The 24,393-nt window shown below is 44.3% G+C and overlaps 1 protein-coding gene across 10 annotated transcripts in view; it reads right to left on the bottom strand.

The window, feature by feature from the left end:
- The window catches only part of kcnma1a (potassium large conductance calcium-activated channel, subfamily M, alpha member 1a), a 106,638-nt gene that overhangs the window by 58,824 nt on the left and 23,421 nt on the right, over window positions 1–24,393 (bottom strand). The gene's annotated exons all lie outside the window — the stretch shown is intronic.

Below are 24,393 nucleotides of genomic sequence, written 5' to 3' on the forward strand. Positions count from 1 at the left end.
AGCACAATGGGGCCATGCACAGGGGCAGAATGACCCTGTCATGTAACACATCGTTGATTTTGCACACACGAGGAAGACGGGGAGGCTCAAGATGAAAAATGAGAAAAAGAAAAAGGTGATTAGGAAGCTAGTGGGTGGCCAGAAATGCTGTTGTGTCATCCGTATAAAAAGCAAATGTCCCTCGGGAATAAATACAAAATGTCACGATCTCCATCTGTCACAGCTCTGCTAATAATGAGCTAAACAATAAATAAATAACCACATGAACAACTATTGCACTCGTGAAAATGATGTACAAAAAATAGGAAATTATAATAATAAAAAAAAATACATGTGCAGTATGCTGTAAATAAATACCAATACCAGGTATGAGTATCGGGCCAATTTCAAGGTATCGGTACACACTGATACACTGTGATAAAATGGTTTAACCATCCAGGGATGTAATGTTTCTCCTTCCCTGTCTTTCATTTGAGCCGCATCATCTTGCACGCTACACTTACTTGAATTTAGGCCACCGTGTGAGTATAAAGGTCACGTTGGTTTGAGCGACCCGAGAAGAAGGAACAATCGGCGCTCGCCATTGCGGCCGGCCGCTTGCTAAAAAGGCAGCGAGGAGCCGAGGAGATAAAGCGCGTCATCATCTTAAAGTGACCTAGTTATTCAGCTGTGAACAACCCATCTCACCATCCCCCATCCCTACATCGCACATTCACTATGATGTGCAAGCACCGCTGCAAAAGGGGAAACCTAAAAAGGCAGAAGGGGCATCCCCCTTACAGATTTAAAAAAAAAAAAAACGATGAGCTAAATCTGTCAGATGTTTTCCGAGGTGCCATTTAGCCAACGTTCCTACGGGACTGGACATGTCGGGAATGTCGTGTCCGTGTGGGTTTCGGGTTCTGCCATTGCAAGCTAACGCGCTAAAGGGCCAGCTCTCATATGACAACAGCAGAATTGCGTATATATTAAACGCACATGAGAGGATGAAGCTCTCACTTGATTTGAAAGTAGCCAGGATTAAGTCACAAAGCTCAGCTTAGATGTAACACTTGGTCCTCATTTTTTTGGAGCATAACCATTGAACAATTAAAAATAATTATTCCATAACATTGGAGGTGGAAGTTATTAGTAAGCCAATATTTGCTCATAATCCATGCTGATTGGCGGCAAGTACAGACTGTTGATATATGCTCTCATTAAATTGTCAATGTTTGCGCCGCTTCCGTGTTCTGTGTGTTTTTCCTTTGCAGAACAAATCCAACGCCATAATTGTGCTGTCGGAAGCACAATGGACACAATCACATGTTGATGCGCACACACACACACAAACACGGTCAGTGACAAGAATCACACAGCACAAGGAATGAATGGCAGGAAGCCGCACAAACACACACACGCACACACAAAAGGTGAACCAAATGACCTGACAACGTTATTGGGAAGAGCACACTTTGTATTCCGCTCACACGCGGGCATAACTCAGGCCTTCAGCTGGCAATGCTTGCCATGCAACACGTGAAGCACAATACTAATTGCGGTTGTTGGTTTGAACAAACACTTCCCGTTCCGTCTTTCTTTGGTAAAGTGTACCCAAGTCCTTTTGAAATCAAACCCTTCGGATTTTGTGTCTCTGACTACAAAAGCTCCGCTTCATTTTGTAATTCTCCTGCAAGAAAAACATTTTAATGAGCCATAACTGTCAAGCAAAGAGGGACCAATTATACAGCAACACCCACCACAACTAACTAATGAGAGGAGCAAACAACAAGATGCAGTAAACAATGGCAAGACTGCAAGTGTTTTTAGTCTCACGGGGTTGGGGACCCAAATGTAGGATGATAGGGAAGCATGGCAGAAGTGCTTGTGAAAAGTAAAGAAAAAAACAAAACAAAAAAACAACAAGGCACTTTGGAACCATAATCATTAAAAAAAAATATATATATATATATATATACATGCAAATACGTACAAGAAGCTACATACTCTTTCTACTGCACCCTTACCTTACATGCACAACGGTAAAATAAATCTCGTGTTACATTTGAGACGTCAAACAGGACATTACGATCCAAGGCCGACAGCAATTCCGTCACATAAAGCGACCATTATAGTCGGACCCCTGCAATTTGCTCCCTTTAACCCGCGGTGGCCTCGATGAGACGGACGCCAAGTTATTGTTGTACCACGGCAACGGTCGCCGTGATTGATGGGCGGGGTGGCGCGGCGGCCCGGCGAAGAGGGAAGCCACTCAGGTTTGACAAGATGACAGCTTCTAAAATGAGCATCTGTCAGCCAGAGATGGGCTTGAGAGGAGTGTGGAGGCAGCAGACAGGCAGGACAAGTTCTCCTCTAAAACTTACTCCATCAGCATCATTTATTCATATTGTACGTCTGCTGGCTGAGCTGTGACACTGCAAGATTGACATTCCTTTACTAGACAAAAGACTGTCTCTAAAAATGATGTAATCCCTGAGAAAAATCCTCGGTTGATTTTGCATCACTCAAAATGTTTTTGCTGTACTTGACCTGTCCCTGAATATAGCAGTGGTGTTCTGCCCCGGGGACAAGATCCAGAGCTTGTGTCAGCAACTTTGTCACAGCTCCGGGCTTGAAATTCACTTTCGCCATTGGGATGACTCCGCACAGGGAGGTCGGTGTGTTCGGAAACGCTCGAATGTCCACGTGGCACATTTTGCGCGAAATGATCCGATTATCGCTATCAGCAGACGGGAAGAGCTGGACAACCAATGAGCAACTGGCTCAATTCATTCATGCTCTTTCCTCTTCCTATTGTGAGTGTTATAAATGTTTTAAGAAAAAAGAAATAGAATTCTGGATGAACGTTGGGTCAGAATTCGAAGATTGGAAAAAGCAGTATTAGACACTCGAAGAAAAGGTCGAGCGCACTACCGTTTGAACATTTCCCTTCTCCCAGGCATCAATTGTGTGGTCATGACCTTGAAAGTTATTCCAAGACGCCAAAATGACAAAAAAAGAATTGAAGCGAGGCCACGAGAGGCGACAGGAGATAAAAAGTCAGCAAGAGACGGAGGGATGAGGGAATATTGCTGAGACACCCCCAGTGGGATGTGACGAGCATAGAGAGGTAGCAGAAAATGGCTCGTGGCAGCGACAGAATGAGAGCAGCTGACGAGAAAGATGGCTGGAGAATATTAGAACGTGTCCTCTAAGGCACAGCCAGATCTTAAATGCCACAGCGTGTGCACATACGCACGCTCTCTTTGCGTGTTTATTTTATGTCGACGCCTTCACCCGTGCATTAGCTTCCACCTTGTGGGACGGAAAGGGAGGAGGACCCCGACCACGATTATACCAGCGCCCAGAAGATGAGGATGCATGTGACCAGCCGGCAAAGAGCTGGCTGCTGCCTCGACATGAAGCTGATATGATGCCATTACGTAGATGCACTATCGCTGCGGGCTTCTATTATTTCCAGTCAAAGTGTTCCGCCGTGACAGCTCAGTAAGATAGACTCAAAGAGTCAACGCCGGGCGGTTCAAGGGATAGAGCCGATCAACAATGCGGGAGTTGCGACTGGGAACAACAAGAGCAGCGACAGTTCTTAAAACTGAGCAGTTTTCGGAAATTCGGTATTAAGAATTTGGCTTGAACTTTTAATCATTTTTTAAGGCGATGGAAAGTCAACGGGTTTTATTCTGCTGATGCGATAGCGATCACATGGATTAGCTGCTCATGTCTCAATTTTTGAATTCCTCATGACCGTAATTTTAATAATCAATTCATCTGTCAATTATATTTTTTCGATGATTCGATTAATCGGATTTTAAAAAAACTCCCACCGGATTGCATGTGTAGTATCACAGAATAACTTCTATTAAGTCAAAACGGCACAATTTCTTCCATTTTTAAACAATAAAAATCCTAAATGTTCAGTTTTGCTGTGACAATATTAATAGTTAAGTGTCAAGAAAAGAAATACTGCTATTAGTATTATTTTTAGATCGATGTTTTGCTTCTTTTTTTCATTATGATTTTTTATTCTAAGCAATCCATTTTGAAGAATACTTAAGACTGTATAAACTAGGGTACTTTTCAAAGCATGTAATTAGTCAAATAAATGTGTTTCAGTTAAAGCAGATTTTTTTGTTGCCAACAAAGCTTTTTTTTTTCCCCAAACATAATCAGGAAGAGAACAAACCTTGACGTTGGCGAATACATGTAAAATTTAGCATTCTCCAAATAATTGGCCCTCGGAATCACCGATATATCTTTCTTGAATCCATTCAATAATTCATTGTTGGAATAAAAGCGCAGCAAGCTTGGCATTTACACAAAAAGCACCGACCGCCTCTCATCCCATTAGCAGTCGACTTGCGCTCAGAAAAGTAAAGCAGGAGGAAGTTTGGTGTGATTGTTTCGTGCCTTTTCCTCTCCATCTGTTGCCTTGCTCATAATGCATTCAGGTCAGTCTGCAATTGCGACATTCCTGCCCCGCTCTCCTATTATGTCGCTTTAATCATGCCATAAATCACGCTGCCATACTTAATGATGTCAAATTTTTATCACAGCCTCGCCATTCATATTACAATGCAATTACCTGGGCCGATGCATATTGCAAAATCCGCCGGTGCAGCCGCATTGGATTAGAAGCATCATTTCTTTCTTTGAGCATTCCACACAACCTTCCCTATCTCCGCCGAGGGAGGCTACCTTTCATCTCTGAGGAGAAGCGGCAGTGACACTATCTTTATCTAATTAAATCGAGGTTTCGCTTCATTTCCTGAAGGTTAATGAGAAGTTTATCATCCGCGTCAAGGCCCACTTTTACTCGGTACCGTCATGTAGCGCTTCCCGATGAGCGCTGCTTCCCCTAGCAGCAAGGTTAAACCTGAGATCTGCAAAGGCGGCAAGGTGATTAGGATTCTACGCTTGTTGAGCGGGTACGCTCACATCAGATCCAACCTTATCCGTGGCTGTCAAGCCAACTCGGAAGGTGGACACCGGCGACCTGACGCAAATGACCTCGAGTCATCTTTCATGACCACCGACAAGACGCACCGTGTTTCTTATTGCGATCACCGAGCTTCCGGTTAAAGGGAATATTAATATTAAAACCAAGGCTGATAAATTTCCCGGCAACTAATCAGGCCCTCCATATGCTCTCATAGGCTGGAGAGACTGAACGCAAGGTTCATTTGCAAACTGTCTTCTCTGCCCGTTGGGGTAGGTACTGGATTATTAATTGAGCTTTAGTTTTTATTAAATCCGTGGATAATGAATAGTTTCACCGACAGAGCTAATTCCGACATCGATTCTATTTTCAACCCAATTTCTGTCTGACTGATCATCCGAGGAGGTGAAGATCTATCACAGGCCTCTATTAGGAAGACATTGAGCCTAGCTTCACTTTGGTGTCCATTAGCTCCACCTCTCACCTTTACTTTGGCGCTGGCGTGATTGATTGTCGACCAGCGGTGATCACCGCTCGATACCCAACACGCTCGTCGTTGGAAAGTTCAATCGGTCTTGCTGTCTGCGAGGTAATTAGATCCCGAGACCAATTGAGGGGTTTAGCCGGCATGACATCAATTCATATCAATCGATATAAAGTCATTATATACACTACCGTTCAAAAGTTTGGGGTCACAAAATTGTTTGGGTGACCGCAAACTTTTGAACGGTAGTGTAAATATTATTATAATAAAATATTATGACTTAAATATTATAAATTACATTTTATATTTGTATAAGATTATATATAATCTATGAATATAAGTATACATATATATTATAAGATTTTTTACACAAAAGATTATATATATAATCTGTAAATAATTATCTAAATAAATATATACACTACCGTTCAAAAGTTTGGGGTCACCCAAACAATTTTGTGACCCCAAACTTTTGAACGGTAGTCTATATGCTATACTTACAGCGCAAACTAATTAAAAAAATACATAAAAGTTTGGCTTTCCATAAATATTAAGTTCAACAAATTGAACTTGCAGTATTTTCTCCCTTCGTTCCCATCTTCGAGGGATTGTTCTTCACATGTTTGGAATATTGACACTCATTTTAGCCATATAAGCTTACATCAATCTGTCTTGAGTGACAGTAGCCTAAAAATTTTTTAAATAAAATAAAAGAGTCTGTAGCGCAGGCCGGTGCCTACACACTCAGTCAGGATGCCTCCGCAGCCAGCGGTGGTGACCAATACAAGACCGTAAACAAAGCCCGGCATGTGCAATATGGTAGCAACGTGATGGAGCAGCAGGAATGTTACAGAGGAAAATCAATTTCGTGGCTTGTGGCACAAAGAGCATTCTTTGGATACATACCTGAAGCAATGTTCAAAAACACAACACATCGTTTGAATTTGCTGATAACACCAATAAGCCGAGCACGATGCGGATTTTAGAATCGTGCCATCGTCCCACTAATGGACACCTCATCATCCACCTCCCTCAAAACTACTTTTTCCCATGAAGGGAAAAAAAAACATAAATACATAATAACTATAATTACCTTAGCTCATTAAAGCTATCATTCACACACGGACATTGCTTTTTTTTTTTTTTTTTTTGCCTGATGCAGCTACAGACTCGCTGAGGGCAAAAAGCATGTGAATTAATTATGTAACGTTGCCACGGTGATATGACACAATGTGGTAGCCACGTTGTTAGATAAATTGTATATATATGTTATCATGCGTTCCCTAATGAGTACTTATTAATAAGTTATTGCGCAGAATGCTTGCTGTTTCGCCTTGCAGACGTCCACCAGTCCACAACAAGTCATACGATGCTGTCTGGGGCTTCCTGACCTTCTACACCTCTGGGAATCCAAGAAAGTTGCTGATAGCTCAATCTACTCTGTTGATGTCTGCACATGGCATTCTGTCCTTGCACTCCTTTCCCATGGCGTCCTGTCTGTAACTACTTGTTTCACATAGAATTTTCCCATGGCGTCCTGTCTGTAACTACTTGTTTCACATAGAATTTTGTCCTTGCGCTCTTTTTATTTTGTTTCTCATGAGACTAGGCCATGCTTTCCCCCCCACCTGTTAGGGGCTAGTCTCACATTGTAGGTAGGGCATCCCTTAATAAAAAGAGCGAGGGGTGTGACAGATCTTTAGTGTATTTTGGACTGCTGTAAGTCTGGATGCACTCCTCGCGAGAAAAGACTCAACATTCTGCCTCACTGGTTTTGTCTGCTGATCCTTTTGCTGATTTTGAACCTGACAGATTTTTGGGGGCTCGTCCGGGATCTCAATAGACCTACTTCGGGTTCCGGCTGACTTTTCGACGCAGGACAAGTCCTTGGCCAAGGCATATGAAGGAAACCCTTTTCACGGGGCTGCCTCGATCAGTCAGCTGGACGCCGGAGTGGTTGACGAGATCGTCCGAGGGAAAGGCCCAGCGGACTGTGAGTATGAATGTTGATTCTGTTGAAAGGAATGAAAATGTAGTGGCAAGAGGTCACTTGAAACCTTGACAATTCTAGACCCTATCAAGTGCATATTTAGAGACAGTTAAATTCTGTATGGGATGCTGGAGTCCCCTGACGTAGACGTCAGTTAAATTCCACAGGAGGGCAGACTCCTCTGTTTTCTAAAGAAATAAAGAAGTACAGGTAGTTGGAGCAGTTAAATCCCGCTGAGGTGTGGTGGGGCCTCCTCACTAACCTTCCTACTGTGTTAGTTTTCTGCTGCCATCTGTGGTGGGTTTTCCTTATCCCTTGTTTAGCTGGTTTGGCTTCTTTCTCCGTGAAAAGATAGGTTTTATATTTACTTTGGGAAAAAGGTAAAGATAAGTTTTCCTTACACAATAGGAAGGTTAAAGAGTTGTTAAAATCCACTGGAGGGCGGGCTCCCCTGCTTGCCTGTGAGACGATAGGAATGCGCATTGTGTGTGTGTGTGCGTGTGTATGGTTTGACTGAGAGTGACCTCATTTGAGCTCTGATTTGAGGTTTGAGATTCCTCTGTATAAACACGCAGGAGTGTAAACAGTGGCTTTGTGTGGATGAAAGCAAGGATTCTCCGTTTCCTCCGGAGACCCACCACACATCGAACATTTATCCACTGTCCTGTAAACTAAATTGGCTTTAGGACACTGCGGGTGCCATTCAAATTGCCAAATCCGTAAACTAAACAAATAAATCATGGGGACAGCAAATAGCAAGCAAAAGCCGCTGCCCCGACATGAATTGAAATGCAAAGATTGGACATTGATGGAAGAAGTTGACCCCGAAAATGTAAAATATCTTGACAAATGGATAACCGATTACAAATTTGACGGTCAGCTGAAAACAAATTCGTTGAATAACCTAAAGCAATCAATTGATGCTAAATGTGGTGTAAAGAGGAATAACGACGGATATCATCTAATAGTAAAATGGGAATTGGAGGCTGAGAAGAGAAAATGTGGGCAGATAAGAGAAAGACTGAGAGATAAGGAAGACGGAGGAAAGATAGAAAAGAACTTGTTGTTGCACAGGCAGGAGGATGATGAGACAGTGTCAGCGCGGGCTCGCTTGAAGGCCAAAGCTGACGATGCGATGAATGAGGATGAAAAGAATGATCAATCTATAAAGACGGAGATTGCAGCACGCCAAAGTGAACCAATTTTCCCGTCTCTGTACCCCAAATTACCAAGCACAAATCATCCTCCTGAGAATGGTGCTTCTGCTCGTGGTATATTGACGCGGAGCCGTGCTCGTGGTGTGTTGACGCGGGGCCGTGCTAAGTTGGTTCCTTCGGCTGACGCAGACGCATACCCGATGATTGAAGTGGCAAATCCTCATGATGAGGGAGGACCCACAATTTTGGTATACAGAACATGGACCCACGCTGATATAAAATCAGCAATTGAGGGTATAGCGTTGCCCACTGAAGATGTTAATCAATATTGTACCGACATGAGACAACTCAGTGCTTCATACAATTTGAGAGGCGATGAAGTACAACAGGTTTTTATGGCATCTTTAACCAAACATTGGGCAAGCGTTAAAGGCACCTGGGATCCCTTTGATTCCCGGGGCCGTCCATTGGAATGTAACGGGGTGCCATTACAAAGAGAAATTGACCAACTATTGGGCAGGATCAAAATAAAATTTGAACGTAGAGCAAATTACACAGACATTGGCCGAACCAAACAAAAAGAAGATGAGTTGTTTGAAGACTTTAGGCACAGACTCGAGAGAGTGTTCAAGGCCAATAGTGGCTTGGAGCATGGATCTGATGTTTATGACCAACAACTCAAAAACGCTCTACATGCAAATTCGCGACCAGCAATCCAGAGCTGGATCACTAAACATATGATCACTTTCCCGACATCTACCTTGCCACAGTTCATTGATCATGCTATACACGCCGAAAAAGTTGTCAATGCGAAAAGAGCGAAAGAGAAGGGGAAAATGGGCACCGTGTTTTTTGTTAAAGGAGAGCAGTCTGAGATGTTTTATCAAAATAAGACCTTCGAACCACCTCATGTAATCAGCTAACGTGGCTTCCTCGGGGATCTCCCATGTGTTTTTGAACTGAGGAAGCCTGTAAGGTCTCCCAAACATAGTTTCATAAGGAGTTAGCCCTGTTGTACTTGTAATATTTATGTACATTTTAACCAGGTCTAAACACTGAGTCCACGGTCGTTTTGTTTCTTCCATACATTTCTTTAATCTGTTTTTTATAGACTGGTTCGCTCTCTCAACCAGGCCAGCGGATTGCGGTCTGTATGAACAATGGTTCTTTACATTTATGTGGAACATTCTCCCAATGTTATGCACTATTTGATTTACAAAATGTGGACCATTGTCGCTATAAATTGTTTCTGGAATACCGTACCTTGGAATGATGTCTTTGCATAAGGCTTTTGCCACTGTGAGTGCATCTGCATGTTTGGTAGGAAATATTTCTACCCATTTAGAAAATGCGTCTATTATGACCAATCAATATTCTTTCCCTTCACATTTATGTAATTGGATATAATCCATATGTATTGTCTGAAACGGGTACAATGGAGTCGGGAATTTCCCTCTCTGAGGTCTTAAATTGCCTTGTGGGTTATGTTTAGCACAGATCAAACACGCTCTGCAAAATCGTTGTGAAAAAGCGGCAAAGCCGTATGTTGTATAAATAGCCTCGACTTGTTTCACCATACCTCCCGCCGAGACATGGGTGACCCCGTGACTTGAAATAGCAGCCCATTTGAACAAGCTACGAGGCAAGACAGGTTTGCTCAAAGGTCACACAAAAAGACCATCGGTGTTTTTAGTTGCACCCCGCTTTTCCCAAGAGAGTCGTTCCTGGGAGGGGCTCTGAGACTGCATGTCAAGCAACACATCAGGGGAGATGTGTGACATTGAATCATGAGCCGTGAGAGACGAGAGGACATGAAGCAGGCCTTCCGCAGCGGCCTTAGCGGATTTGTCAGCAAAAGCATTACCGAGAGAAACAGGATCAGAGCCCGCAGTGTGAGCAGCACACTTGCAAACCGCTACCTTCAAAGGCAGCTGGACAGCATCCAAAAGTTGAGTTAGTATAGCGGAATGGGAGACGGGCTTCCCTGTAGAAGTTATCATGCCACGGTTGCTCCACTGCTGAGCAAAAACATGCACTGTAGCAAAAGCATACTGACTATCAGTCCAGATAGTGACGGACTTGTTTGCAAACAATTTGCAGGCCCCAGTCAAAGCAATGAGCTCAGCGGCCTGTGCCGACATATTGGATGGCAGTTTAGCAGCCTCCAAAACCACGTCGGCAGTAACAATGGCATACCCAGTAAGGGTCACACCAGATCCATTCTTCTTAGAAGACCCATCAACAAAAACCACATGACCATCTGGCAGAGGCGTATCGTCCAAATCAGGCCGAGCCTTTGCAATCTGTTGGGCAGCATCGACACAATCATGGAATTCGCCATCGTCAGGAAGGGGAATGAGAGTGGCAGGATTGAGTGTCGTGCATCTTTCAACGGTCAGATGCGGCTGAGACAGCAACGTAGCCATGCAAGAAAGATGACGCGCAGGCGACAGAAAGGTCATATTAGTCTGTAGCAGAAGAGCCGAGACAGCATGAGGAACTTTCAGTGTTAAAGGATGAAATAACACAACACCAGCACTGCTCTCCACAGCCATGGAGGCTGCCACCACGGCCCTCACGCATGGTGGGAGAGCACATGCAACACTGTCCAGTTTAGAGGAATAAAAAGCAATAGGACGCAATTTTGAGCCATGTGATTGGAGCAAAACAGAGGTCATGTAATGACCTTTGCAGTCAACAGTCTGGACAAACACCTTATCATAGTTGGGAGTGGACCGCCCTGAAACCCGCCTCGGTCCAGTTTCCAAGCCTCTGCACGTTGTAATGGACGTAGTTAATCCTGTCAACATTTTTGTTAAGAGTACACCACCAACACAGGGCGGATTCAAAACCAGCTGCTATCTGATTCACCAGCTTATACTCATCCGGCACTCCCCTAGGAACACCAATGGCGTCGATGTAGGTTGGATTAGCTGTGCCCCGCCATTCGGCGTCTCGTTTCGTTCTCGGCCAGAATTTGGGCACTACGGACTTAGCAAAAGACGTTAGATCATAAGAGGACATTGGTATCAAATGAACAGGTAGCAATAGGGTTACCAAAGCGCAAATCCCAGCGCTGTCGAAAGGCAACCTATCATAAAGTTTGTTACTATTACACCAAAACCAAATATCACAACGAGCAATGGGCAAAAAAGGGGCCGTGACCTTGGTCACGGACCCACACCACGGAGCAGGTAGGGCGCAGAGCATCACACCGGTACCCTTGTGGTAACCTTGAAAAGGTGTACCTTGAGCCAGCATATGTAAACGCAAACCAAAACTGACTCTCTTTTGCAATAGGGACAGAGAAAAAAGCATTGCTAATGTCAATCACTGTGAAGATTTTCGCATCAGGTGTCAATGAATTCAACAAAGTATGCGGGTCAGGGACACAAGGTGCTCTCTGAATAACAGCATTGTTTACAGCTTGCAAGTCTTGCACCATTCTCCACCCCACAGAAGGGGGTGCCTTCTTTACAGGGAAAATTGGGGTATTGCAAGGAGAATCCGGGCAAGGAACGATGACACCTGCTTTTAATAAATCAGAAATAACAGGTGCTATACCCTGTAAGGCATCAGGTTTTAAAGGATACTGCCTCACACAAGGGCGGTATTCAGTTTTAGGTCTTATGACAACAGGAAGCGCACCTTTCACTAAACCAACGTCAGAAGGACCCGCAGACCAAAGATGACTTGGGACCTCAGCGAGGATGTGCTCGTCATCGGACGTCAACACATAATCTCAAGATGAGGGTGTTTGCTCAACACCAGGATCAGCGTGGATTCCACTAATGAATGACAAGGCTTTAGTCATATTTTGTTTGAAGAGCTTGGTGGAAGGACTGTAAAAGGAGTCAGGATTAACCTGAGTCCAGTCAGAAGCTGCCAAGGCATCACCAGCCATAAATCCTAAACTCTGCCAGGCTGCGGTGTGAGGCCTGTAGAGAGAGATGTGGAGCGGAGTGGGAGACACGTGTAACTTCTGCACAGCAGGGGGAGCCGCTTGTATGACTACACAAGCACGGCTCTCACCATCGTGCAGAAGGAAAGAAGTCGTCAAGGTGGCAGGTGTAGCAGCCTCAAGCATGTTCTCGTAGTTGTGATCAGGACCCGGTGTGTCTTTATGCCACATAGTTATGTGTAGTTGATTGGCTTCCATCGCTTGTTCAGGGCAGCGCAAAAGGGTGGCCACACGGGCCAAAAGAGGGGAACCAAATTCCATCACTTCTGCGTCAGCCAAATCCAATGAATAAAAATAGTAGCAGTGAAATTGGCCAAATATCTGTAACTGGTGTCGCCTTTTGACAGCAATTTGACCATTAAGAGACACAAGGGAAAGCCCAAGGGCAGTGAGAGCGTCTCTACCTAGCAAATTAATAGGGCAACTGGGCATCAGCAAAATGGGAATGCAACAACTTCCCCCTTCTGGGTCCCGTATCCAAACTGGTCGAGACTGGGGAACTGGGGTTGCCAGCCCATTCGCTGCTCTCACCCAAAAGGATCTACCGTTACTTTGCACATCTGCAGGTATGTCACGACACGTGGTCACACATGCCCCTGAGTCACACAAAAAGGTTATTGGAGTCCCGTTTACGAATAGAGTTATCACTGGCTTCTCAACATTGTTCATCAACAAATCTTGAATGTTCAAATCTACATCAACAGGGGGAGCTGTTGGCAAGACAGTTGTTTCAACTGTATTTTGACCTTCGGCCAGTCATAAGGGAGGTCTACTCCCACCCTTGTGATTATCTGGGCAGTTTCTTGCTATATGGCCTGTTTTCCCACATGACCAGCAAACGGGAGGTCCAGCATTGTACCGTCTTGACTGACCTGAAGCGGGCTGGTCATTTGTTCCATAATTGGGAGAATCACGACTGTACCCCCCTCTACCCTTGCCACGGAATTTGTTACGACCACGCCCCTCCAGGTACTGTGAAAGCCCGACAATTTACTCCCAGGTGATGGCAGCCAGCATGGCTAAATTTGTCCCGCCAATGGGAAGTCAGATCTTGCTTTATGTTGATGACATTTTGATAGCATCTCCTGATTTTGCCTCTTGCCAAAAAGACACGCTTGCAGTGCTGCATCACTTGGCAAGTGAAGGCCACAAGGTCAGCAAGAACAAGCTTCAACTGTGGTCTGCTGAAATTAAGTATCTAGGCCACAATCTAAGTTCCCAAGGTCGATCCATAATTGAAAGCAGAAAAGCCTCTATTTTACAAGCTCCTAAGCCACTAACAAAGAAGCAAATGATGTCTTTTTTGGGTCTCACAGGTTATTGTAGAAACTGGATACTTGATTATGCCCAAATTGTTGCTCCTCTGTCCAAATTGATGTATGTGGAAGACATCTCAATGTCCGCTCACTTAAAATGGACTCCTGAAGCCGAGGATGCTTTTGTTTTGATCAAACAGGCTTTGGTCTCCAGCTGGCCGCTACTTCCCTCATGGCTTTCCAGAATCGGATGGCCCTTGACATGCTACTCTCAAGAGAGGGCGGTGTCTGCGCCATGTTCGGTGAGCAATGTTGCACTTTTATTCCAAATAACACTGCGGCCGACGGAAGCCTGTCCCAGGCCCTTGAGGGCCTGCGGGCCTTGAACGGGAAGATGAAGGAGCACAGTGGAGTGAACACGGAGGTTTGGGCCAACTGGTTGAACGTGTTCGGAAAGTACCGCACCCTGGTTTCCTCTGCCCTGGTCTCCGTTGCCGTTTTCTCTGCCATTTTGACCTTGTGTGGATGTTGTTGCATCCCTTGTCTCCGATCCCTAATTAACAGGCTAATTACGGCTGCTATCTCTCCACCAGCTGAGACTTTCCCGTTGCTCCTAAGGGATGACCTTTCGGTCGACGGGGGTTCCTTCTCTGTTGACGACCCGGTCAGCGAATCTGTTGTGGTAAACTTGTCCGATTTGTTTTCTGACCCGGGCTTTGCCGATTGTGACTCAGTTTCCTCCCGTGTGTAAGTTGGTTCCTGCGAAGTGTGATCCCTTGGCTGAAAATCTTTTTGAAGTGGCCGTATGGGTGATGGGTTGGTCTCCGGGAACTTATGATAAACAGGGGGGAATTGTTAGATAAATTGTATATATATGTTATCATGCGTTCCCTAATGAGTACTTATTAATAAGTTATTGCGCAGAATGCTTGCTGTTTCGCCTTGCAGACGTCCACCAGTCCACAACAAGTCATACGATGCTGTCTGGGGCTTCCTGACCTTCTACACCTCTGGGAATCCAAGAAAGTTGCTGATAGCTCAATCTACTCTGTTGATGTCTGCACATGGCATTCTGTCCTTGCACTCCTTTCCCATGGCGTCCTGTCTGTAACTACTTGTTTCACATAGAATTTTCCCATGGCGTCCTGTCTGTAACTACTTGTTTCACATAGAATTTTGTCCTTGCGCTCTTTTTATTTTGTTTCTCATGAGACTAGGCCATGCTTTCCCCCCCACCTGTTAGGGGCTAGTCTCACATTGTAGGTAGGGCATCCCTTAATAAAAAGAGCGAGGGGTGTGACAGATCTTTAGTGTATTTTGGACTGCTGTAAGTCTGGATGCACTCCTCGCGAGAAAAGACTCAACATTCTGCCTCACTGGTTTTGTCTGCTGATCCTTTTGCTGATTTTGAACCTGACACACGTGGTTACGGTCGAGCAATAATGACATGATAGAAATCAAAATGATATGATTTAACATTCAGCCTTAAAGATGGCTACGGTGCTTCAAATGTATTGCCTTGGAAAGTAAATGGCATTTATTTAATCTGTCAAATTCAATAAATCCTAAATTAGACAAAGCAAAACTGTTCAGAGAGAACGAGTAAATATTTTGGAGTGGCATGAGGTCAATCTGCCACTAATGCTGGACGTCTACACTGATGCAATTGAAGACCATTTTCAGGGAGCAAAAGGGGCAACAAATCATTACTTATCATTTGGCTGGACTTCTGATATGAAACCTCAGGAGCCCAAAAAAAAAAAAAAACTCTTGAATCTAACTGGCAGATTCTATTACAGATATTGTTTTTGGAAAAAAAAAAAGAACAAAACAATTCTTCCAATAAAATTAGGTTTGCTTTGTAAAAAATGGATTTTTCTGTCAAATCTCTTTACCAGTAAACTGAAAGATATTTGCCGGTTTTGTTTTTGGCCATCATTCAGAAGAAAAAGTGTGTGGTGACTTACTCTTTTTTCATGCATCCCACATTTGGAATTCACATTCTCCAATTATCATACACTCATTTTGCTGAACAGCAGCATTCAACCCTGACTTGATTGATTAATAAATCAATACACAAATAAAATTGGGCCACACAGTCTCACATCAACTCTTTTCTTCCTGCCAATGACCGAATGGAAAGTATGAACAGCAGGGCCGGTGGCAGAGGTGAAATACGTCAGGGAAGGTGCGAGGCCATCCCGTCCGAGGGAACGGCGAGACAGCGGGGCTCAACGGATGTGGTGAGAAAAATGGCGAAGCAGATGGTAGGAATTTTGCTGACTTCACCCATTACGGGTGACGTCAGCATATGCTGAAGAAAATGGGAAATCACACACCGCACACTTGATGGAGTCGGTTTTGGCTGCCTTTGATTGGGCTAATAGATCCTCTCACTGTTGTCGCTCCAAAAATAACCTGTCCGCCCTATAAAGAAAGGCGAGCTAGAGATTCAGTCAGCCCCATCCCCGTTGCACCCAATCTCTTTCACTCCCACACTGCCATTCGCTCGCTCGCTCTGCGTGACTCAAACCTGCTGATGTATTTCCAGGCTGAGCCAGACGGAGAAGTGGAGGCATCCACTGACTTGCAGCATTATAAAGCCTGCGCCATGGGCGACAAAAAAATAAAAAATGCTGAATATTAACAAGGTGGAGCTTAATCAGTCCCCAGAGGGAATGTTTTCCCCCCGATTGGAACTCTGACTGAGTGACAGTGCCAGACCTGGGTTGAGCTGGAAGCGATTTCTTCTCCAAAGAACTCCAAGGTCATTCTACTGTCATTCAGCAGAAGTGGATAATGAGGAACCCGAGAAAGTAAAGCATTGGCATCCCATTTTCTTCTCAAAGATAGGACACAGCGCTTGAGGGAATATCAGAAATGTTGTGAGTGGGTGGTTGTTCAGTGCATGAGTTGGTCAGAAAACACTTGCTGGTGACTGAAGCTTAGAAACAAGGACAGAACGTGTTTTGCTGGCAGGAATATTGCAATCATCTCACTTTACAGATATTTAATCATTCGGCGTGTGGCATCTCATTAGAGAATACCATTAAACGAGTTTTAGTTTAGATTTGATTTGTTTCAACCTGTCATGAAATGATATTGCTATCATAGATTTGATATATATTATAGGCAACCAGTCAAAAGTTCAGAGACACTTTGTAGTGCTGCTGAATACGGTTCCCTTTTAACTGCTTGAAAATAAAAATATTGATTCCGGCAATCCCATGGTAGCAATTTGGTACAAGATCATTTGCTCTAATCTCTTTGAATTAAAAAATAAGAATCATACAATATCAAGCAAACAGATCATTTTGATTGCACGGTAGGCAAATTTGAATAGACGTTGGTACTTTTATGTCAAAGTCACAAAGATGAAATAGCTAAAGCAGAGAAATATGCATGCAAATATCCTCGTGGACAAGGGAAGTGGATATGACCTTCTCCAAGGCCGCATCTCAAAATACTTGGTGACTGCAGAGTTCAGGGGAGGCTAGTCAGACAGCAGACCTCATCGGGTACCGCAACGGTCTCTAAGAAAAACAGTCTAATATCACGACTAAGCAAATCTTTCCATCAATATTTCTGTTTTGACACGAGAAGAGATGGCTTTACATTGGAATTGATTGACAGACTGTTGTGTGCTACGAAGCCTCGTGCCACCGGGTTGAATGTCAAAGGATGACACGTTGCTATCGGATAGCCCGGGTTTGCATCATAGCTCTTCTACAGATCAGTGACAAGGTTAGAGCAAATATAGATGAAGCGATATGAACCTGGTCAGGTAAACCCTGCAGAGACAGCTCTTGCTGCTTGGCTGAACTTTTAGGACGACATTCTGCTGCGCCTCATTAAACGTCTCAAAGCCAAGATGAATATTGCTGACTAAGAGCGAAACCGTTTTTGTGTCCCTAATATTTCAACAAATAGGCTTGTATTTATAGAAAGATTTATATTCCAAGCCTGGCGGCGACAACCTTCTTGGGGGAGCGTTGGATCAACGTGACACAGCAAGTTGTGATGATCCATTAGGGTTGCGTCATACCGGAGTCAATCAAGCGCTCATCCCCGAGGCTAGAGCGAGTCGGCGCGACAACCATAAGCTCTTATCTCGGAGGTGACGGGAAGGCCGAAACCGACAACACACGGGAAAACACCTGCATTCGCACGTGCTCGTATCGTCTCATTTCAATCATCCGTTTGGGCAGCAAAAAGTAGCGTTTGGAAAACGGTCATATTTTAATTCTCTAATAGCAACCTCCGACTGCCCGGGCTTTCTTGCAATCAGCTAAGTGGTTCGTTTGAAGACACTTCTTGAAAAGGTAGTGCAAGCACAGCAGTTGGCTTGTTAGAGATGGAAAGGAAACTACAAGACAGCAAGACTTTTTTTGGGGTATCATCTCTTTAAAGGCGACATACTAGGCCATTCCCAGGTGTCTGAATTAAACATCGGAATTATAGCTCAATAGGTTTCAAGTGAGCCATTTGCTCGTCCTCATCTACCAAAGTGAGCGTGGCTTTGCGTTGACCCATACGTTCATCTGGTAAAACGTACTTGTCATTAAACACCCCAAGCACTCCAGAGACACAAACAAGTGAATGGAAGCAATAAGAAAAGTTACCTTTCCACAATATTGCCCCGTTCTAATCTTTACACAATGCGTTCAGCGTCTTATCTAGCAGGAGCTGAAGGATTCAAATGTCGGAGACTTTTTCTAAAGGGTGGATGATAAGAATCACAGCTGAGCCTCCTCTCTTGACCTTGCTGCCTGAGTGAGGGACAGACAAGGTACACGGGGGAGTGCAGGAAAAGAGAAAATAAAGAAAGAAATGGAGGTCTGGGTGGTAAATGGACTGGTTAATAGATGAGAGTGAGAGAGCAACACAGAGGTGCGATGAGTCATCGCGGAAAGACCTGCAGCGTTATGACGGGCCTGGACTGAGGGCACGGGAGAATTCATGGATGGGGTTAAACTCCAGACCTGCCATTTGACAGCTGTAAAATTGACCCCAGTGTGCTGTGGTAAATTAAAAAGCAATAAAAGGTGGATCAATATGGGAAACAAAAACGGACTGTCAAGCGTTGCCCTGTGGGAGGCGTTAAAAAACTAACCTTGATACGTGGAATAAAAAAAACATGTAACCTTAAAACCTTTTTTTTTTTTGCAGTGTGGGAAATGGTAAAAATATGTCAGTAATAACTTAACATCAATGATAAAAGATTTAAACGTAAACATCGCTTTGTCTTTATACGGAGAGACTCACCTCCAACAATAAATTGCAATCTCTAGCTACCCATTCACCGACACGATTTATCGTTTTTAATTTTTACAATTTACGGTGGGTAACTTATTTTTACACATTGGATGACCGTTCATTTGTCTTAACAGTTCATAAAGAGCTTTTGACGGCAACAGCAGATTCATTTTATTTCCTATGGGAAAACACGGTGAGCGCACCAAGCTTCCGATGCCATTTCTTTCCATTCTGCTTCTCCACTTCCATCTTTTTCTCCCTCTAAATTATTAACCTCATGGGATTAATAAACCACACACATCTATCCAACCTGTATAGGCACATTTCTCAAGTGGTAGCATCCCAGAAAAAGCCAGACTTTACACAAGGGAACCTGTGACCATGGCAACCGTAAATCGCCAGCAACCTGTGCTTGCAAATCACAAGCTGGAGTCAAACAACAATAACAAACGGCCGGTTGATTGCATGAAGCGATGAAGGCAACGCTCATATTTCATATGCGTTTATAAAATGCCAAACACATGTGCTCTATTCTGGGATTTATTTGGCATCAATAAAACTGCAATACTACTAACAGTAAGTATGCTCCGTGTATATTCCAACCATAGCGGGTGTTCCTAATCTAAAAATACTTTGCATCAAAAGGACAGGCTCAAATTGATCGATGCAAAGACAATTATAGGCAGAGAACCGCACCCGCCGGCCCCTCACTGGGTTGCAGACATCAATATTTCATAAAGATCACTTATGGATAAAAAAAAAAAAAGGATGGCTGTCCTTTAAGGCAGTGTTTTTGTGATTTTTTTTCTCGAGCGGGAAGACGTTGGCGTGCACTTTCTCCCACTCAGTCATTCCGCTGCAGGGTTGCTTGCACGGGCATAAGTAACTATTCATCACCATTCGGAGGATGCAGCTTGATGCCAATTGGATTGTTATTGATTGAGCTGATAAATGACGAACGGATATGGCGGCTCAAGGAAAACATTGGAGAGGAAAAGCAGGGGACACAGAATTTGAGTGAAGGAAATCTGCTGTTGACTTTGATGACGGCGGGAACACACTGGCGAATAGCAAAAGGAGAGGTGAAAAATGGATAGATTTGTCCGTGTCCACTGCTGTTAATTTACGGTGAGATTGGCTCGGGATGCGGCCATCGATTGCTTATTTCACACAACATGACTGATGGGCTACCAGAAAGCATTTTTTTTTTGCTGGACAGCCAATGACTATGAGAACGGAATGCGTGTCATGTATTTTTCAAGGATGCATTTGTGTTCTTCTTGTTTGTATTCATTCATAGCACGTTGTCATGTTTTAATGAACAAATAATGTAGCGTGATACCATACAAGGGATATATTAAAGTTAAAATTCTTCGTCTTTGATTGACACTGATAGAGAGGTATATCAAAAATAAATAATTGAAACAATAAATAAAAAAAATGAAAAAATAAATGTAATGGTAGTTCAATTGAAAGATATTATTTTACAACTGTGCTCAGAATTATTTCATTTGTAAAAGGATTCAAATAAAACGATAAGACATTTCAGAAGTGCGCAATTATTCAACAAAACATAGCAATACGGAAAATAATTATTCTCCAATTTGTTGCTAGGGTATGTAAATATAGGATTAACAACAGAATTAGAAATGATCAGAAATCTTGGACACGCTTTTAGTTGGCTCATTTCTATCGATGGTCCGCCTGCCACAAGGACGTTTCAACTCCATCATATTCCCCTGTGCTCCTTTAACACTCTGGGACAATTTGGGGTGGATTTGCTTTGTTGTCCAACTTCCTCATGAATTCCCCCACACATGCCGGGCGGGCGGGCTCCCTCCCTTTGGCTGGACAAAGCCACTGATGCAAAACACTCAAGTTTGCAACATTCAAAAGGAACGGCCGGCGCAATGCGGGCGGGATGCCGCCAGTCATTTTCATGCGGAGGGATGAAACTGTTGTCACGACGCAGGAGCTGAGGCTGTTTTGACAGCTGTACCCATGCTGAGGAGTTTGCTGACAGCAATAAATTAGTTACACACACTCAACGGGAAAGTGTAATCAGTGAGGCTACAAACACAGTCGTGCAGTTGCACACACGGGGAAGCAAACAAAGATACAGCTGCCCCAACACACACACACACATTCGGTGAGCAGAAAACATATTCTACTGTTCCTAGTGATAGGAAAAGGTATCAGAACAAGCCAAGGGTGCAAAGTGAATTTGTCAAACTGTCGGTCCAATGGTGTAAAACAATGAGGTAAACACCAGCGTGGAAAAGAGCGCCAGCTGTTCTCGGATCAGGGAAGAGGTCGAGAACACTTTCACACTCATTTTCTCCACAACGGGACGCACGGGGACACGTAGCCAAAACCATAGGCCCCGACGAATGCAGAAAGAAGTGAACCACAGCAGTCTTCAAATTACGATTCGACATGTATGACCATTTTAACGTTCACTAGTCTGGCAAAAAAAAGTAGGGCCATCTGTTGGGTCAGACAAAGTCATTTCAACTTTTACTGGCAAGGACAGCAAAAAAAAAAGAGAAAGATAGAGTGGCAGATGTGGTGTATTTGATCTAATATAGAAAATGATATACAATGTTTGGGTTGATGCGAAGGCGGAGGGACGGATGACCACGGGCTTTGCGAACAGATGGTCCCCGGTTGCCGCCCAAGATCCCATTAAGAAAGATGGCGGGACCTGACCTATTTCTGGAAACCACCATACCGTGCAAATCCATGGCGCGGGGGAAAATAGTGCAAAATAGCCACGCCCGTAGGTTCTAATCCTGTTTTTCTTGGACATTACCAGATTACATACATTACGGGTGGAACATTAGCACATGAATCAATTAGTCCCAAAAAAGAACGTCAGGCCGCTCGCAGCTGTCCGATGGGAAATTTCCTTGGACGGCCTGCCCTTGGGTGCTTAATGAGGTCTATCCGCAAAGCTAGCGGAGTGATTCCCCCGTCAAGAGCTTGATGAGGCATCGAGAGGTGCCGTGCCTTTCCACCTCCGTGCTGCCCCTTTTGAGTGAACAGCTGCTCACAGGGCTCTCAAAGACACTTCCTCCTTCGACTGCGAGAGGCACTCCATTGCTAAGTTCCTTCCTGCTTTGCATAAGACCACGCAAATGGCACTTAATTCCACCTAGCGGTCCATTTCCTTCGCTATTTCCCAGGTCACGTGCGATTACTTTTATGACGCTCGATGTCTGTCGCTATGACCCTGAGCTCAAAGTGAGCTGAAAGCCACACGAGAGATGCTGTTAAATATTTGATGCGGTGCTACGGTCCCCAAAAAAGGGATAGGCCAAAAACATAGACGAGGCTAATGTTAGCATTAATCTTATCCCGGCGCGCAAGGGGCGACGCCACCTTATTGAAAGGAGATATATGGCGTGTTTCGGTGCGACGCTGACCGGACTATTATTAATGAGGACTTTGACATATGACCAGTCAGCGGTTACGACGCGTTATCAGCACAAGGCACGACGACCGACTCGTAAATTGGAATCCGAACTGTAAATGGCTGTATGTGCCCGCGGCTCTTTTCTTTATTGGGACGGCGTCCAAAGTCTGAACAATGCTACGAGCCTTAATAGGTTTCTGCTCTACTAGCCGTCTTGCTAATCACCACAATGAGCTGTTTCTCATGCAGCACGTGTCACATCGTAATGGTTATACGCCGTGGGTGGATATTTAATTTCGCTCTCATCAGAGCCGACCGGTTGGGAGAAGTCAAATCACGCATCACGGACAGGCAGAAAAAAAAGGGAGGTTCTAACAGCACTCGATCAGCACGGCGCGGTGGATTAAAATGAGAGGAGAGAGGCAAAGCCTCTGGATTTGGACTTGTTTGTTATTCGGGCTTGGCCTTTCATCGGTAGGGCACGGCAAATTAACAAAAGTGATTTGGTTTGTTTTGCCATTGAGGCTGAGGCTTGTTTCAAATACATTCACGGTCGGGTTTAAAGTTTGTCCGCAAACCTTCGACGGGGAAAGTTCGATGCTTATGTTGTGGACGCTTAAATGACCAAATTAGCAGAAGCGCCTCGTGGTGAAATATTTGACAAAAAATGGTCACCATCTTCAATAGAGCAAAAGCACAAGTGTCATGTCAATTAGAAAATTCATCGAATGCTTTGGAAAGGGTGGAAGGCGGGTGGAAGATTCCTCGGCATCTGCTTAGAGGATAAAATGGTGACGAGCGGACGCTCCAGTCTGATTTCATTGAACTTCAGTGAGATTTCACAAAAGGTCAGAAGTAGGAAGTAGCATAGTTCAGACTATAAATTCAAGGTTGTTTAAACCACAATTATCTGTCAAGAAAAGTTTGTTGTGTCTCATTATGGGTTCCTCTGAATTTTGAACCCCAACTTTTCAACAGTCCGACACTGTCTGGTCTAAAAGGGTGCGTTCCGACCGAGTATTAACATGCATCTCCACATCGGGTCTCATCCCAACAGCTTCTTTTTCTTTCTACGAAAGCCTGCTGCACTGTAAACAAAAAGACCACACTGGAGAAGTTCTGACTGCAAATTTGTTTCTGAAACATCCTAGGCTTAAACATCAGGTGGTCCTTCAGTGTGGCTCAGGTGTTACCCAAATTCCACCTGAGTGATGAGATGTGAAAGCATCCTGAGCGCGGCTCTACTTGTGACTGCGTCCTTCTGACCTTGGGCTTCTTTGCTTCTTCCATTTGGACCGAACGGAGTCGGCATCACGTTTCTCTAATCCCACCTGTGTGCGCGTGCGTGTTGCAGACACCCCCTTAATATCAGATGACTGAGCCCCACTACACAGCAGTTGCTATGGTTACCGGCCAGGTTCTGTGTACATAGATTCTCGTTGCAATCTTGATCTGCAGAGAAACACTGATGGGAGAGCACGAGTCTCACAAACATCAGTAAGCCACCTACACACACACACACACACACACACACACACACACACACACACACACACTCTGCGTGTGTAGTATACGGACAAATGGGAGCGTCCGCAAATGTACATAGTCAGCCCACACGAGGAGATACTCATTCACCTACACAGAGAATTGACCAGCATATATATATTTACGTCCGCGCACTTTCTGCCGCACGCCATTACATCATCTATGCAAATTAGGGAAAAAAACAGACAAGGTCCCTATTGGACGTTCCACACTCGTTTGCGTATCCCGTAAAGCAAGCGGCGTCTGTTTCCTCGCCAGCTCTCCCCCTGCCGATGCTTCCGTCATTGGCTCATACACATTTATGCAGAGCGGCTTGATGGAGCCGGAGCTTCGAGATGAAAGTGCGAGTCCGTGCCAGTGGATGAAAGAGAGGCTCATTTTGTAAATTGACAG

The sequence above is a fragment of the Syngnathus typhle genome, linkage group LG8 (genome assembly GCF_033458585.1).
Source record: "Syngnathus typhle isolate RoL2023-S1 ecotype Sweden linkage group LG8, RoL_Styp_1.0, whole genome shotgun sequence".
In the NCBI taxonomy this organism is placed as follows: domain Eukaryota; kingdom Metazoa; phylum Chordata; class Actinopteri; order Syngnathiformes; family Syngnathidae; genus Syngnathus; species Syngnathus typhle.